An 18200-nucleotide genomic window follows, 5' to 3' on the forward strand; every position below is an offset into this window, starting at 1 on the left:
AGGGCTGCCCAGAGAGGGTCTCTTAAGTGCAGCAAAAGCCCACTCAGGGGAGGAGGGAGGGTAAAGGAGAAGGAGAGGGCCGGAGAAACGAACGTGGCTGCCGGGGCCCAGGGGGCTCCAGAAGATTTTAAAAAAGGACTATCAAGCCCAGGAGGATCCTGCGCCGCAGCACTCACCGCAACAACGCCAGACGCAATATAAAGCAGCTGGGGACGAAGATGGAAGCTAAGGGCAGTGATCTGTTGCACAGGAGAGGCTGGAGAAGACGCTCCACTCATCAGACCACTAATTGCCAATATCTACAGTAAAATTAAGTAACTACCTGAAAGTTCTCCAATGCTGAGAACTACACAAAAGTATGGAGTCTGGTGCCCCTGCTCGATGCTTTAGTCAGAAATATAAAAGAAATAATGGCAAAGTCTTTCAACATGTAAATTCATCTGCACCACTGCTGAAGGCTGGATCATCGAACTCTCTTGCACATAGCGAACTCCGAGCTATAAATAGCTGGCGCTTAGCGGACGTGGGAAGCCAAGGCCTTAATTTTATGTTCACATTTGCAAAGCAAGTCCAGGAAGCAGACAAGTTTATGATGAGCACTAACGCTAGGGATAACGGGAGCGAGCAATGCCAATATCCAATGTGTATTATTGTTTTGAAAGAAGGCATCAGAGTCCTTTTGAGAATGCTGCTGAGTGGATACACTTACCCCATGGGACAAAAGGCTTTGAAGTCGAATAATATATCTGCAGATTAGTAGTTATGTGATACAGAAAAGATGGGCCTTGTGCACTTAGTAATTGAACATCTGGTAAACGATCCAACACGCTTCAACAGAAGTTGCATTTGCTTGCAGTAAACCAACTTTAACAATTACTAACTACCGTTGTTTCTTGTACCATATGCCACTGGGTGCTGTAAGGGTGCAGAAGTACGAGTCTGACACAGTGGTGGCATGGTGGTTGGAAAAGACTTTAATTAGATGAAAATAAAGGAGGAAAATCCCTAATTATCATTAATACCAAGAGGGGCGTCCCTTCCTCAAATACAAATACTATGGAAACCGTCAGGATGTCCAAAGTAAAGAGTCCATCATCCTGTGTCAAAATCCTATTTCTTTCCCTTACACTTTGAACTAAAAACTTAACAACTGAGGAGTTTTCACTGGCTCCACGCTGACACTGTGGTCAAGGGAATGTCCCTCTTCCTCAAGTTAAAGTGCCACTTGTAAACAAAGTTCCAGGTTCACCGGGTTTCTCCAAAACACAGTTCACAAGAACATCAAGTTACTCTCTTCCCTGGTAACGTTCTTTCGATGGGATGGTCCGACGACGTATTCCATATCTATGACAGTAATCACCACAGCTGTGCTGCTTCGCAAAATCTTTCGGGGTCTGCGTCCTGTATCGATGACATCGATACGCCGCCCTCGAGGACCTCCTCCGACGGCCGACGTCACTGGATGTTATAAGTAGGACGCACAACGCCCGTAGCCTCAGTTGTAGTTTTTTCCCCAGAACATGTGGCACCAGTCTTCTGCCAGTCTGACCACACAAAGCCTTGCGGAAACGTAAGCTGCAATCGCATAAGAAATTCTGTAGCGGGGAAGGCAGGAAGGGAGCGATATGGAAGGGAGTGATATGGAATACGTCGTCGGACCATCCCATCGAAAGAACGTTACCAGGTAATAGAGTTACTTGTTCTTAGAGGGGATTGGGTCCTCCGACATATTCCATACCTATGACGGACTCCCAAAGCAGTACCAATGCAAGGAGGTGGGAAACGAATTTAGCAAAAGAAATTTAGAATGCCCAATCAAATTGTAGAGCAAAGGACCGCCTTGCCAAAGGCCAGATCCTGCCCACGGATGGAATCGAGGGAGTAGTGACGAACAAATGTATGCACCGAAGCCCAGGTGGCTGCATCACAGATGTTAAGAATAGGAACACCCCTCTGTAGGGCAGTAGAGGCAGCCATACCCCTGGTAGAATGGGCCCGCAAGCCGACCGGTAGGTCCTTACCCGCAGAAAATTGAGGACAAGGTTCAAATCCCAACCAGGTGGGCACCTGGAAAGGTGACGGAGGGAACACATTAGTGAGCCCTTTCAAAAACTGAGAAATTAAAGGAATTTTAAAATAAGAACACTCTTCAGATGAGCGCTTAAATATGGACAGCGCCGCCAGGTAACCTTTAACCGTACCCAATCCTTATACCTCAACCTTTCAGAAACCAAGCGTGAAGGTTGAGGGATCTGACCTCTGGATGGAGAACCTGACCCCCTCCCGTGAGAGCAGATGGTCTCGGTAGAGAAGACGACGTGGAGGGCAGATGGACAAGTCGAGAAGGTCCGGGTACCACGTCCTCCGGGCCCACGCCGGAGCAATGAGGATAATCCGGGAACCGAACATTCATAACCTCCGCAGCACTTGCGGGATGACGGGGACTGGAGGAAACGCGTACAGCAGTGGGTAAGACCACTCCACCACGAACGCGTCTCCTAAGGCTCCTTTTGAAGGAAATTCCCGCAAGCAGAACCTTTTGCACTTCCGGTTGACACTGGAGGCGAAGAGATCCACTTGAGGTGTCCCCCAAAGGGCGAAGATCTCCAGGAGAATCTCCTGGGCCAATGCCCACTCGTGACAGATCGCGCTCTGCCTGCTCAGAACGTCCGCCGTCTCGTTTTCGTCTACGGCCAGATGAACTGCCGAGATCGAAACTTCCTGCTGGATTGCCCAGGACCAGAGCTGCATCGCCTCCCTGCACAGAGGAAGTGACCCTGCCCCCCCCTTTTTGTTGAGGTAGTGCACGGCCACTGTGTTGTCCGTCAGGATCAGGACATTCTTTCCTCGCACAGTCGGCAGAAAAGCCTTCAGGGCAAGCCTGTCAGCCCTCAGCTCCAACAGATTGATATGGAGTCGACTCCGACGGAGACCAACGACCGCTGACAGTCAACTCGTTGGCATGAGCTCCCCATCACGTGAGGGATACGTCGTCACAATCGTCACCTCCGGCCAGGGTAGCCAAAAAGGAGCCCCCTTCATCAGATTGCCTTCGATGGCCCACCACAGAAGGTCCTGGGAGACCGAGGACAGCACCTGAACAGGGTCCAACAACCTGCCGGAGGACTGAGACCACTGGAGCTTGAGTGCCCATTGCAAAGATCTCATCCGCAACCTGGCCTCTGGCACCAGAAGAATGCAGGATGCCATGAGGCCGAGCAATCTCAAGAACTCGAACGCTGGGAGACTCTGGGCAAGCTGAAACTTGTGCACCATCTGCTGAATGTGATGAGCCCTCACCTGGGGAGGAAAACACTGCCCCAGGGACGTGTTGAGCACTGCTCCGATGTACTGGAGCCTCGCAGTTGGTGTCAAATGGGACTTCTTTAAGTTGAGGGAGAAGCCCAGCTTGTGGAGGGAGTGGCAGGTGACTGACAGATGATCCAGGACTTGCTCGGGAGAGCGCGCCCTGATCAACCAATCGTCCAGGTAGGGGTAGACGTGAATCCCCCCCTTTCCTGAGATGTGCTGCCACCACTACCATGAGCTTGGTGAAGACCCTCGGGGTGGAGGTCAATCCAAATGCAGGACCCGAAACTGAAAGTGCGAGTCGCCAACCACAAACCTCAGGTACTTCTTGTGCTTTGGATGGATCGGCACATGAAAATAAGCATCCTTGAGGTCGAGAGACAACAGCTAGTCTTGAAGTTGAAGGGCCTGGAGGACTTGAGAGAGAGTAACCATCTTGAACTTGTCCTTCCTGAGGAGTTTGTTCAAACCGCGCAAGTCCATGATGGTTCTCAATCCCCCGTCTTTCTTGGAAATCAAAAAATAAGGGGAATACCATCCCTTGTTCCTCTCCGCTACAGGCACCAGTTCTATGGCGCCTTTCTCCAGCAGGGATTGAATTTTCTGCGCAAGGAGCGGATCCGGGCTCTTCAAAGAGGGATTCCCTGGTGGATTGTCGTGAGGCTTCTGCCGGAAAGGAAGACAGTAGCCGTGGGCTATGATCTCCAGAACCTACACATCTGAAGTAATGGCACGCCACTCTACAAGATGCTGCGCCAGCCTTCCCCAACCGGCGAACCATGGGACATGGCCTCATGACTGAGCTGAAGCGGCTGCGGCATTGCCTGAGGGCAAAGCGGCAACTGCCCGAGCGGCCTTGGCACCTCGAGTACCTTCTTTTCCACCTCTGGCACTCCTACGGTGTCCCCTTTGACTGGCAGCTCCTCTCGCTTTACCAAAGGATGAGTAATAACGAAAGAAACCTTCCCTCCATTGCTGTCCACTAGGACGAAAAGGCGGACGCTTGCTTTGGGGCCGTATCCGCCTGCACCACCAAACTCTCCGGAGTGGGGTGCTTGGTCAAGTAGCAGGGGTCAAGTAGCAGGGGTTTTCACGGAAAAGACTTGCCCACTGCTGGGAGACTCTCCGGAGCAGTCCACGCCGCCGCCACCCTCCTCTGTAGAGCCATATGGAACGGCAGTACCGGGTCAGTTGGTGGACCTTGGTCAAGGATATCCGTAAGGTCATCCTGAAGAAAATCCCCTGGGGGAGCAGACCACCCCAAGTACTCTGTGACCCTAGACATAAGGCACCAGTTTATCATACTTAACACCAAATATTGTTTGTCCGTTTGCTTTTCTTAAGGACACTGAGCATTTTGACAAATCCCAGGGTCTTGTCACTGCTCCCATCGGGGGAGCCCCTTCCCATGAGACCAGGGAGGTGAGGCTGCTCCCCAATAGTCCCCCTTGGGGTGCTACTCAGCGGGAGGATCTCATAGGGAGGGAAACCCTCTATGGGACAAGTGACAACCATTATGGGAGAACATGCTATTTCCACCCTCCACCCCTTCCTCCCTTATACTCCTACTATACACCCACATCTGCACATCCCAATATGTCTATGCATTGCTATAAAGTAGAGGATCCCCTCCTTTTAAGACATACTAAAACGAGGAAGAGTGGGGATTATTTAGATGGAGTACCAAAAATGTGACTGAACTGGTCAAAAAAGAGTAAGCAAAAATTGCACAGCAAGCTGATCAAATTTTTAGATGAGAGAATAATAAGTGCTACGGAAGACAACTATGATAGTATTAGTAAGGAACTAGACAATGCAGTTAGCGAGATCCAACACCTATCCGAAGAGCTGATTAATTAGCAACAACCTGCGTTTGATAGGACTGCCAGAAGAGGGGCAAGATATAATAGCCCAACCGTAAAATACATTAATAAATGCCCCAGCAGCCTGATCACTAAGCTTCCCACTCACTGGGTCTAGAGGGGATCAGAGCCCCCGTAAAGTACCCCCCAGAATGTATAAACAGGAGCAGCATTTGTGGGAGCACCCAGGGCATACTCCAGAGAACCCTACAACAGCTTTCATATTGCAGGCAAAATATTTAAAAAGTGCAATGACCCCCAGGGAGCCGAGATACAGTGCACTGTTGGCAGCCCGTGAAAGTGAGGAGGAGACCGCGGCCTGGCGACCGTGTGCCTGCCGCTGCACGCAGGGACACCAGACCACAGCGCCACTTGAACCAGGGGGTGCTGCGCCCACCCCGCCCAGCTCCCCCCTCCTCGCGGTGGTTCCCGACAGTGGGAGAGGGGGCTCTGGTAATTCAGGGGTGAGCAGCCCAACGGGAGACACAGAAGGGAGGAACACTGGGCTGAAGGAGGAGCAGGGCCCGGCGGGAAGCACAGAGTTGGGTGACATGTTCACGCCCCCCCCCCGTGGAGCAGACTGAGTGGCCCAGTGACCCCACAGTGGGCTGAGAGACCAGAGAGCTTTTGCGGGACCGGCGTCTGGGGCAGGCCAATCCCGTCCCCTCTGGAACATTCGGGGGTGGAGGGTGTCAGGAAGTACAGAAGCTGAGCAAAAGGTCCCCAGAGGAGTGGGGACCATGAGGCGTCACTGAAGAAGGTTAGGGGGAGGTGTGGGCCCCAGATCTGGAGCATGTGCCCGCCTCCCAGATGCCTCACTCACCACCACAGCAGAACGGACAGATGGGCACCGAACCCCCCCCCCTCAAGAAGTTGGAGGATCTGGGGACTCTGGTGGGGCGTGTGCCTGCCTCCCGGACACCACACTAAGCACACCCAGCTCACTAGGACCTGAATAGCAGAGCACCAGAAAGAGGTCCACTGACAACGTGCTGGAAAACGCTGCCCCCCCCTCGCCCCATCCACACCCAAGTTGAGAAGAGTGAGGAGGCAAGTGAGGGAGAGATGGATCGGCTGCCGGCGAGCATTGGTTCCCACGATTAGCTACTCGAAAGAGGCCCACGGACTGGCTGGACAATCCATAGGGCTTGAGGGGCCTCTTGTGGATCATACTTGGAAGCAAGTCAGCCCCTCACAGTGGGGTCCCCCAGACAAGGGACAACACGCCCAGCAGTGAGGGAAATTACATGGAGGAGATCCGGAGCATGCGGGCTGACATCTGGGGATGGGTTGACAGAATAACTCTGAGGATGGACAAGATGGAAGACAGACTCGAAGTGGAACACAATCAATCCTCCCGGGATGCCATGAGATCCAAATGGACGTAAGAATATCGGAAATGGAAAGGAGAGAGAGGGAGATCACACTGAAAATAGATGACATCGAGAATAGAGAGAGGTGAAACAATCTGAGGCCCTTTGGGTTCCTGGATAAGGAGGGGGAAATCAGAGATGGACTTGAGGAGAATCCTCCACGAAGTCACTAAGCTCATTTTCGAGGATGACACCATGGATGAAGCCAAAATCGAAAGGATCCACAGGGACGGAGGACCAGCAGGGGGTCCCAGATCGGTACTCGCCCAATTTCCTAACTACCCGGATAAGCACACAATCCTTGAGAAGGCGAGGAAGACGGGCCAGCTGATGTATGCGAACGCCAGAGTAACGGTTTTCCAAGACCTGACCTTGCTAATGCTCGCAAGGAGGCATCTGTGTTCACCCCTAACGAAGTGGATGAATGAGAAGGCAATCAGATATAGGTGGGGTGTCCCATTTTACATAGCCTTTGAGGTAGATGGAACTAAATACAAACTGTCCTACGGGGAGATACAGAGGACCACAAGGGAGTTAGTGGGCGACACTGGGAGCCCACAGGGGGCCAAGGAGCAGGAGGTCAGTGAGAACCAATGGCAGATCAAGTCAAAGAATGCCAGGAAGTTGAACACGTCCCCGGCGGCAGACACCTGATGGCATAAAACATATCTTTTTTCTTGTTGAAGGACATCAGGTAGTGGGGGGGGGTACCCAATCAGGGGTTGGAGGGTGGGTGAGTGGGCTATGCCTCAAAACTATCCACCAGGTGCTGGTTGGCCATTCCAACCCGGGGAGATGAGGGGAAGAGGTTAAGTGGTGTTAAACGAAGAGGGAGGAGAGGGGCTCTGAGAAAAATGGGTCTGGCGAGTTGGTACCTGTGTGGAGGGGTCGAGTTGGTTGTTCGGTATCACCCTAGTGATGATAACTGGGGGCAAGCCGGGCGCATTTTGGGGTGGGAGGGGTTGAAGAGGGAGGAAGGATGGGACGGGGGTTTGACTGGTACCAGGGACCTTGCTTAGTTTTGTTTTATTAACTGGTTACATAGTTCAAGTTGGCAAATTAAGGCTTGCCAGATGGCAAGGACGGGGGATTTATAGTGGTATAACTGGATGTAGGTTAATAAAGGTAAACCAAAAGATCAAATTACAAAATTACAAACACCACCTGTTAGCATTTTGTAATTCAAACTTTTCTTTTTTAATTTTCTCATCTGCAACACATATAGTGTATGCGGGGGATACCCCTGCAACCACCGCAAACCATAATACTGAACTATGGGAGCGGGGACACCCCCGCAATCCCTGCTCCCCTAGTTCGGTAATTTGGTAGTAGGCATTTTCTACTGGACCGAATGCACACTATTTGTGCATTCAGTCTTTTTTATGCAATGTTTTCATCCAATCCCGTATAACTTGATGGCGACCGCAAGAGAAGGCACTCCAGGGGGCCGGCTGAGGAGAGGAACTCACCATCAAGGGCCTGAACTACCCTACCAAAAGGTCACTGATTGCAAGGGAATTTCGCAAGGTAGAGCTGGATGGGGGGGGGGGGGTCGGGTCCGGTAAGAAGGGCAGGGATGGGTATCCTACTCAATAGAGCTCTTAAGATGGAGGTGTCCAAGGTGTGGTCAGATATGGAAGGGGGGGCCTTGTTGGTCTCAGGCACCATCAAAAAGGTGTGTTATGTTCGCCACGATATATGCACCAAACAGGGACAATTGAGATTCTTGAGGAATACCCTCCCTAAAATAATGGTGGAGAGTTTGGGACACCTCATCATTGGGGGGGACTTCAATATATGGACGCGAAGTGGCGCGGAAATGGCTTTTAGGCTGGTGACTCTGCTCCCTGGGATCTGTTCGACTTGTGTGGACTTTTGCTTTTAAGGTGCTTTCAAGGTGTGCAGCAATAAACTTGGAGTCCTTTTTTCACCGTGGATTCTGTGTGGACTCATAAAGACTATATGCACTATGTGTTTAGGTGCCTAATTCGGTATTAATATAACATTATTACCTTTTTAGCAGCGGCTCCGTAGCTCCGCCCCCTCTTTCTTTGCTACACCATAAGAGGCCTGCTGCGCGCGCACTGGGAAGGGGCCCGGAAGTGGCTGTTAAGCTGTACGGCCACGGTCTTGTAGTTGCTTCCGTTTGTACCGGGTTCCGACAGCATAGTATACGGGAGCCTGCTGAGTAATTTTTTTAACAGCTGTTTCCAATTGCCTTAACGTGAGTACTGACTCTGGTGTCTTTTTGTCTGTATATGTCAACCTGGAAAGAATAACACGCTACTACTGAATTGGCTCTCCATGAAATATCAGTTTTGTTAAACATAAATACAAATATAATGGTAGCTGTATAAAACTATGCTTTTTGGTCAGTGTTGAGGCAGCGAGTATACACGTAGAAAGTGTCTTTAGATTATATGTGTGTATCTATTTAAATGTGTCTCCTTTTGCTCGGATTGCATTGAGTTTTTCTTCTTTCTCTCTCCCTGCTGTGATCTACGGTGCTAGAACGAAACTGAATCTTGCCTCGAGCACGAGTAAATACAGAGGTGGGGGGGATGTACGCTGACATTCTCTCTGCACCCTTGGTACTCCCTCCTGTTAAGAACACAATGAGGCAGGCTTTGGCCATGCCTCTGCCACGTCCCCCCGACCCCCCGTCACGGATTTGACTATGTTAGGGGTAACAGGAGGAGGGCTTTCCCCGCCCCTAGCAGAATCTGAACAGCCCACCACTGCGCCTCTGTAGGCACATAGTGAGCCTCATGGTAATAGCGAGATGCCTGCTAGGGGGATAGATGCCTCTTTCTTAGATACTCCGCCTATATTTCCAGAAGGCGTAATCTCGCTCATGGCTCTTACACAAGGTGCCGGGTGTTGCGGGGCTGTATGGGAGGGGGAGGTGGGTCATGGTATGAATATGAGGATTCTCAATGAAATGCTGAAGTACACTATATGCTTAAGATCTATTCTGTCAATATTGCTTGAAATTAGTATTGATGGCATTTGCTCTTGCAGTTGTGTATCCCCATGCACGTTTAACTCCATAGAGGGTTCTCTTCTCACAACTATGCTGGGACAGGGCTCCTAGCTACAGCCACAAAGGCTTTGGCAGAAATAATTCCATCCAACTTTATCCCAGCCGAGATCTCTAATAAGGATAAAGTTGTGCTGGAACTAGAAATCCCGGGGTTGGAGGCGAAGGGGACCCCATGTAGTGTTAATGAAGCGCCACCATTGAAGCAGGTTTCAGCTAGAAAAGGTTAAAAAAAAATAAAAAAAATGATATCTTTTTTTTAAAAGACCTCAGCTTCAGCTTGAGAAAGGTGCCAATAGACCTTCTCGCAGATCCTAGTAAAAATTCATAAGGGAAGATGCAATGGCTTCTCAGGGGCGGGAGGTTGAAGAGGATCTAGTTGTGGATGAACCACTTGAATTCTGCCCTGCCTCTGACTCACTTACTTCTGCTATGAAACACAAAGGAGCAAAAAACAAAAATGACTCTGGAACTGAAAGGGGCGCTAGGGTGTATCAACTCTTCAATAAAAAAACAATACATGTTGAAGATGTGGCACCTCAAATTATTCCTTCTCACTTAAACACGAATAACAGTGAGCTTGCATCTAAGGGTGGTGGTTTGCCGCAGGAAGACTTGTTCAACCCACCGCCCATACAAAGGATATAGATTGTGATTTAACCCTGCTGCCTGGCTGCTCCATCGAATCTTTAAGCATCCCTTTAGCATAAGCTGAAAGTATTATTGGAGAGAAAGAGAATGTAGGTGTTTTGGCAAACAGCTTCATGACTAACAGGGAACCTCTTCCCTGTAGTCGGGATCTGGACATATTGGTTCGACAATCATTAATTGACTTGCTACAAATTCCTATACATGCTGTTCCATCTCAGATCCAACTGGCAGCCAATGGCTTACAGATGAATAAAAGAGGGGGTGACCATGAAGAATGGGATTGTACTTCAAGCCGGGAATTCTGTGCCTTTTGATCCGACCATAAGGGAATGAGGGGGCAAAACACCTGAGAATAATGTCCGGGTGGATGAGGTGGTTAACTCTGGCAGAGACTGTGGGGATAAACAGATAGAGGGTTAAGTACCTCCAGAGAGGGAGGTGAGATCATATAAATCCATCCATAATAGTCGATTTGAAGATGTGTCGTGGAGACATCCCCACTTTGCTGGCAATCCAAGAATTCTGGCACTGTTTAATGAGATCACTCGCTTGGCCCAAATTACTTCAGGGGATATATTAAGCTGGTTGATTTCATATGTCCTGAGCGCTTCGACTATGTTCGGATTGTTTTTTACTCGTATTGCAAGAGGTGGAGTCCTTCAATAAATGTGGCTATGATTTCCTTAATTATAGTCTGGATTTTCTAAACTCACGTGTTGAGAGACAATCAGTGGGCCACAGAGGAGGTTCCTTGGATGACCCTCCAAGGAAGCCAGAGTGCACATCAGGGGGCGGGGGTGTGAAGTGATCCTAACCTCTGGTGGTTGGTTTTGAGCCTATGTCAATCCATCTCACAACTACAGGGGCTGAAACTCAATCTTTAACCGGGTTGGAGTATTTTCCATGGTGTCATGGAACACTAGAGGGTCTTGGTTCCTCAGAAATTCTGTGTTATTATGTTCTGCCTTAATGAACTTCTCTGTATTGTGCTTACAGGGACACCACACCCTATGCCCTGGATGGTTTCTCGGGGGAACAGGGGTGGAAAGGGTCTTATACTGGCCATTAGGAGTGATATTAATCTGAGAGTAAAAAAAAACCTTTCACATATCAAAATGGTGCAGAGCAGTATTGTTGGAGTAACCTACTGGGTCCCGCCCTTGCACTAGATTAGTGGTGAATATTTATTGGAATCCAGATAACAACCTGCCTAAATCTCTTAAATCCCTAAACTGTTTGAGGAATGTCATGCCCTATGTCAGGGCTTACAGATTATAGTTGCTGGCGATCTAAATGCTGAAATCCAAAGGCAGGGGGGTACCGGTACCACACTTGGTACTGTTTCCACAACTATTGACTATGTACATTTGTCTAAACCTTTTGGATATTCAGAGGCTTGGAGTCAAAGAAAATCGGATATACATCCCTTCCCCCTGAATATTAACTTGGCTAACATGCGAATTACATGGCATAAAGATAATGGCCACAAATTGAATGCCGTATTCGTGTCAGACTTCTCCACTATGGAATTAGGGAAGAAGTAAACTTTTTACACCCATGATACTTTTGGTCACTATGTTGAGACCTCAATAAAGAAAGCAGTGATCCCAGTGTGCACCAATATTTGTAAAACAAAACACACATACTTATGATGCGAAGGTCAAATATCTGAAAAACTGTAGGCAAAGGGAACTTGGGTATATTCGTAACTAGTCCTTTATATCGACAGAAAAAGTGATATTGCTGAAGAGGGTTTTCAATAAATGGAAAAATCAAATAAAGGGTCATCGGGCTTCCCCCCTCTAGACATTTTTGGGCTCTGATTAACTTCAGAGAATTTTCACAAATAATGGTGCAAACCTCTGCAATATCTGAGGAGGCGTAAGTAGGCCATGTTTGCTCTCTTTATGCTCCCTCGAGGATTGCCTGCCAACTCCCTGCATCTGTGAAAAATTCACACTAACTTGAAAATACTGCAGGACGACATTAAATCTCTTATAGTGAGGGCCTCTATGTCTTGGGCCGCCGGGCCTAATGGTCTAGCAAATGTCATTCTTAAAGGGAATATAGATCTTTGGTCCAAAATTCTTTTAATACTTTTCAGCGACATTGTTATGACAAGGTCTATTCCGGAAACAAGGCATATTTCGTACAAAGTGCTGATATATAAGAAGGGAGATCGATCTTGCCCAGCTAACTATAGGCTGATGACACTCCTGGCCGCTGACTCGAAAATCTTTGCCGGCTTTGTGCTGGAGCACGTACAGGAGTGGACAGATAATTATAACATCATGTCTAAGTTTCAGTTTGGGTTTAGAAAGAATGTGGGGACCGATGCAGGAGGTCTACCATTAAAGATCCTGCAAGACAAAGCCTGGAAGCCAAATAGTATACTGATTTACGTGGCCTCGATTGATCTTTCCATGGTTTTCGACCTGGAAGATAGGAATATACTTTGGTCGATTCTATTACATGTAGGGCTCCCTTCCCCCCCTTCTGTCAATCCTGTATCATCCTCACAAGTGTTCCAGGCTCCAAGTGCTTCTTAATAGTGCCGGAGTCTTGTCACATTCCATCATTACCTCCAATGGTTTTCGTCAAGGGTGCATTTTTGTGCCCACTATATTTAATTTATATGTGGCGGACGCAAGCATTATTTTACAAAAAGCTACCTTTGCATCGCCTGTGGTGAAGGGAGTAAAAGTGAGTTGGGCAGCGTATGCAGATGATTTAATGCTTTACAACCATACCCCCACGGGTCTTCAGCATCTGTTAATGGCATTTATAGAGTATACTTTGTTAAATTCTCTTCATATAAATGCAAAAAAGACAGTTATGCAGATTTATGGGAGGTCTAGTGTTCTGAAGTACTCATGGTTCCTAAATCACGAAAAATTGTCAGTAAGATCGTCCATACGCTATCTGGGTTTCCCTATATTTGGAGATAACAAAAAAGCACATTATAAACATTAGAGGGGAAAGTTGGCCCACAAATAGCACAGCTCAAAAAGAGCTATGGGAAGTTTTCCTTTTTTCCCCACTCTCCGCTACTATAAAAGCAAGGTTATTCTGCATTTTTGTTATGGTTTAGAGCAATTACTCAATTGGTCTAGAGGAGAACTAAATAAATATGAAGCGCGTATTTTGAGTACTGTGCTTAGATGTCTTCCCAAGTCTGTCCCTCTGGCGGCTATATGCTACGAGCTTGGATTACTAGCGTTGGAAAATGTGGCGACGGAGCTCCCTTTTTAGGAAACTGGTAACCAGTCCTAAAACCACTCTGTATGACATGATGGGGAGTGGTCTGCGTAATGGTTCTACCGCTTCGGGTTACATAGGTGACTTAAAAACATAATGTCTGGAATCTCTAGTTAAATTGGGGGCATCTTACTAGCTCCTCATATTTAATCCCGGGAAAGTAAAAAAACTCTTGCAGTATATGGATTGGAACGATACTGTGGAGAAAGTTCTGGAAACTAAGCTCTACCACCAGCTGGTTTCACATTTCAAAGAGGGGGGGGGATCTGGGGCCGTATTTGAATCAATTTCCTGATAAGCATTGGCGCCAGGAATATATGCACTGTAGGTTTAATGTACTCCTAACTGGAGAAATTATAGACATAAGGGAAAGAAGGGGTGGTGAACCATCGGCCTGTAGGTTTTGTCACAAAATTGGTTGTATTGAAACACATCTTCTTATTGACTATTGATCTGAACGCATAAGGTGTTTTAGCAATTTTGTGACAAATCCCAAAAGAGAAAACTTTATCAATTTGTGGTTGGAAATGCTTCATGGTTAAAGGGTCTCAGTTCAGATTGCTGTTGTCTGCGTTTTGACTTATACGACAAATTGTGCCTAAAGGTTGGATGTAAGGCACCGGCCTCTTGTTGTTTAATTACTTATTGCTTTATAATGACTTATATAAGCTTTTATACAGGTTATTCTTTGTATGTTGGACAATGTTTTTAGTAGTATAACTATGTATAGGTTATAATGCTTTATTTCTCAATTGTGTACGTGTATTTTAATGTAAATATTTCATGAAGTTTTTTTTTAGATAGAGGAACCTATGAAATGATGTGCTATTGAATGAATTGGATGGATTTTGGTTGCAATTTAGGCTGGTTTTAACTTTATGTTAAATAAGTACTCACTAAAAGAAAAACGTTAAAAGGGACGTTATGGTTAAGTTGCACTAGCAAAAACCTATGAAATTGAATGGGAAAACGTTGCTACAGGGACGTTATGGTTACAGGCAAAACCTAAAAACCCCAGAAATTCGCAAGTTACGGTACACAACCATAACTCGGGGAACCCCTGTGCACTGCAAGGACTAACACCCATGACATCAAAGATGACATCACAAATCTCATTGATGACATCACTGACATCACAGGTCTGGCTCCCTCTTTTTTGTTCTGTGACATATCTACACTAGGTACTTTTCTTCACCAACAGTGAGGAACTATAAAGTGAAAAGGTACTATATTTGTACACCTTACCCTTCTCATATGTTCTTACACTGCTTTCCTTAGTGTTCAGTCACATCATATGGTACATATACATCAGGGAAGAAGGAAGCCTGAAATACAGCAATCATTTCTGTACATTAAGATAATGAGTTAGGTTATGAACACTTTCTGGTAATACTTCTACTTTTTTGCTTACTTGACTTTATTTGTATATACTGCTATTGGTATGCGTTGTGCTGTCTTTCAGTTTTCTGTGTAGTAGAACATTTATGTAGTAAGTGACGGATTCGTAGCTACTTATCACACATTTAACAGTAAACAAAAGTGTAAAAGGAAAGCATGCATCATTTCACTATGCAACATGGAAAGAATTTGGATATTGCACCTTTATGATGCATGCTGTACACACTGCTTACGTTTGTACATGAGTTCGGTCATGTACAAAATTGTCTTTTTAGCAAAGCCTTGTCTAATGACCTACTTAAATAATGATAATTCTCCCCATGATCTCTGATAGTTTCCTGTCAACATTACAATGACAATCCCTTCTGGAGACCTTTCATGCCAAATAAATGCACATGTGATGTCATCAGTGATGTCTTCAATGACATTTGTGATGTCATGGGTGTTAGTCCTTGCAGTGCACAGGGGTAGCGTGAGTTATGGTTGCGTACCATACCATAAAGTGCGAATTTCTGGGTTTTTTTAGGTTTTACCTGTAACCATAACGTCCCTGTAGCAATGTTTTTCCATTCAATTTCATAGGTTTTACTAGTGCAACTTAACCATAACGTCCCTTTAACAATGTTTTTTGTTAGTGAATTTCATAAGTTTTTAATAGTCCACTGTAACCATAATGATGCTTTAAGCTACTTTTTCAATAAAGCGGACATGGTTTTAGTAGCGCAACTTAACCATAACATCCCTTTAACAATGTTTTTGTTAGTGAATTTCATAGGTTTTTAGTAGGGCGCTTTAACCATAATGTTCGTATGTTATAGTTTTTTCAGGAAAGATGATAGGGTTTAAGTTACCCATAGTGTCCCTGTAATAATGCGTCTTTCACTGAATTGCATTAGATGTATACAGAATACGCTTAGTTTGTAAAGATGTACTGTATAACATACTGAAGCCGGAGGCTGTATAGTAATAGGCACAAAGGTTGGCAACACTGCGTCCGTTTGCAGGGATTGGGTGCAGTCCAACATGCCCAGAAATGGAGGGGTGGGGGGGGGGGCCCATAAAAAGTTGTAATATTCAGCAACAGCTGCAAGCAAGTGAATTAGAAGGGAAAATCCTGTACCTATACAAAATCTATACTTTCGCAACAAGGTGCACAAAAGGCGGGGGCGCTGTTGAGCAGCCGACAAAATGGCTGCCTAGCTTTTTCGCTCCATGCACCGTCGCTGATCATCTGCTTCCATCGGCGGTCAGCCACTCCGCTCTGTCTTTATATTTGGTCCCTGCCTTGCCGACATCCTAAGCTGCTTGCCCTTGAAGTTTGGGCTCGATTCGGACCTCCTGTCCTCGAATACGGCCGCCTGCGCTGCCTGGTACCGGGCTGGGCCCTGGGCTGTGGGCACTCGCATCGCCTGCCTGATCGTCTTCACTCTGTCCCCCCTTGCCCAGCTGTCGGGCGGCTGGGGCCGTGCCTGCCGTGTGCGGGACGCCCTGTGGACCAGGGCTGTTGCGCGTGGGCCATGCCCCGTGCTGCGCCGGCGGTCGCTGGCTGCAGCTTCCAGCGACAGATTGGGGCTGTGCGGCACCGCGCCCTGGCCCTCTCATCGCGGCCCCGGATAATTCTGCCGTGTACCTTTGGGTGCTGCCCGGGCCCCCCAAGGGCACTGTTGTGCGGCGTGGGCCATGCCGTACGTGTCCCCCCCCGGACCTGATCAGGCTGCCACCATCCCGCGGCCCGCTGCTGTCTCCCGGGTGGGCACACTGAGGATCCTGCATCCGGGTGTGATGCACGAGCAACGTTTATGGAGAGGAGTTGGTGGGGCTGCGGCGATCGGACTCCGCTGCTGTTCTCCCAGGTTGGCTGCGGCCCCCCACTCCATCACTGGGACTGTCTTTCTCCCTCTGTGCCCCTGGGCCCTGCGGCGCACATTCATCCCTGCCCGGCTGTCCCCGGCCAACTATAAGCCAGCAAAGTGTTCCCCTGGGCACCTTCCTCTGCATCCTGACCCCAGGCACTGTTGGCCCTTCCCGTGTCAGGTAGGAACTACTGGCACTTGGTGTGGATGCCACTGTCATAGGAGCGGGACATCGAATCCTATACTAACTATCAAATGGGTGCGAGTGTAATATCTGTACTCAAAAGAAAGGGAATCAAAGAACTTTGCAACAATAAGGTTTAACGTGGAATGTAGTTTTCCCTTTTGTTCTGAATTAGCAACTGGATTCAGAGGTTGGATAGCTGCAAGCCCTGTCTGACTCTCTAAAACAAATTTCAAATTTCTCAACTTGGTGCATTTGAGTCGCATATATTTCCCACTCTCAACTCCTACGTCTCGGCCTGATACGAATTGTATTGCAACCACACGAGAACCTCTGAAATTCTTGCGCAGTTGACATCACTATTCACAGTTGGTGAGCACAATACAAAGAGCATTCGCCAGGGAAGAGCTTCACTGGATACAGATTCCCTCGACTGAGCGCTCTGTGCACTGTTGAGGTGCCACTGACAGGTGGTCTGGTTCTATACCTCTTTCTGCGCCACACTCCTTACGGATTCATAATACCTACATAAGATACAACACTGCACTCTGAATACTCGGTCATCATACTGTACAATGTCCAGCAGATACAGGAATACTGGTAAAATTGGAGCCAATGACAAATTTGCTAAAGCCACTCCAAGGTCTGACTCTGCCCATGCATCTGGCGAACAGGTGGATGCACCACTCCCTGCAGAGGCTCCTACTACGGACCTAACGGTCATAATGGAATCTATGTCCAGGAATTCGGCAGCCTTCCACGAAAAGCTGGATGACATTAATGCAAATGTGGCATCTCTCAGGGCTAAACTGGACCAACAAGGGACGAGACTGACTGAAACTGAAAATAGGATAAGTGTCAATGAAGACAATATACTCACGCTACAGAACACAGTGTCTACCCTGGTTACGAACATGAAGTCTGCTATGGCCAAGTGTGATGACTTCAAATCCAGATCGAGGAGGAACAATATACGCATTGTTGGGGTACCGGAAAATGCGCTGAAGGGCCGCCTCGAACTGGCGGTTGAGAACCTTTTGAAAGACCTGCTGGGCAACCCTGACATGTCCCCCTTCTTCACCATCGAGAGAGTACACAGTGCGCTGTCACCGCGTCCCAAGTCTGGGGATTTCCCGAGGCCCATCATTGCAAAAGTCCTAAGTTTTTAGAGACCGTGACCAGATCCTTCGTCTTGCACATAAGGGTGAGCTGAGAATGGAGTCGCAAATCATCAGAATTTTTCCTGACTTCTCCTGACTTCTCAACAGGAGT

At 47.7% G+C, this 18200-nt stretch overlaps 1 protein-coding gene and 1 long non-coding RNA gene across 5 annotated transcripts in view; one reads left to right on the plus strand and one right to left on the minus strand.

The window, feature by feature from the left end:
* Positions 1–18200, minus strand: part of OCIAD1 (OCIA domain containing 1) — a 700525-nt gene that overhangs the window by 518587 nt on the left and 163738 nt on the right. The window contains exon 1 of one of the 3 annotated variants that reach the window (XM_069631690.1): positions 8557–8575. The exons of the other annotated variants lie outside the window; for them this stretch is intronic. The gene's annotated coding sequence lies outside the window, so the exon portion shown is untranslated. Of the gene's footprint in view, positions 1–8556; positions 8576–18200 lie in introns of those variants that run through there. 3 annotated transcript variants of the gene reach the window in all.
* LOC138516503 (uncharacterized) overlaps positions 8649–18200 on the plus strand; it is a 151964-nt gene continuing 142412 nt past the window's right edge. For both annotated transcript variants that reach the window (XR_011282278.1, XR_011282277.1), the window contains exon 1: positions 8649–8768. This is a non-coding gene — a long non-coding RNA (uncharacterized lncRNA). The remainder of the gene's footprint in view (positions 8769–18200) is intronic.

This window comes from Ambystoma mexicanum, chromosome 6q (assembly GCF_040938575.1).
Source record: "Ambystoma mexicanum isolate Mex_15411 chromosome 6q, UKY_AmexF1_1, whole genome shotgun sequence".
NCBI classification, from domain to species: domain Eukaryota; kingdom Metazoa; phylum Chordata; class Amphibia; order Caudata; family Ambystomatidae; genus Ambystoma; species Ambystoma mexicanum.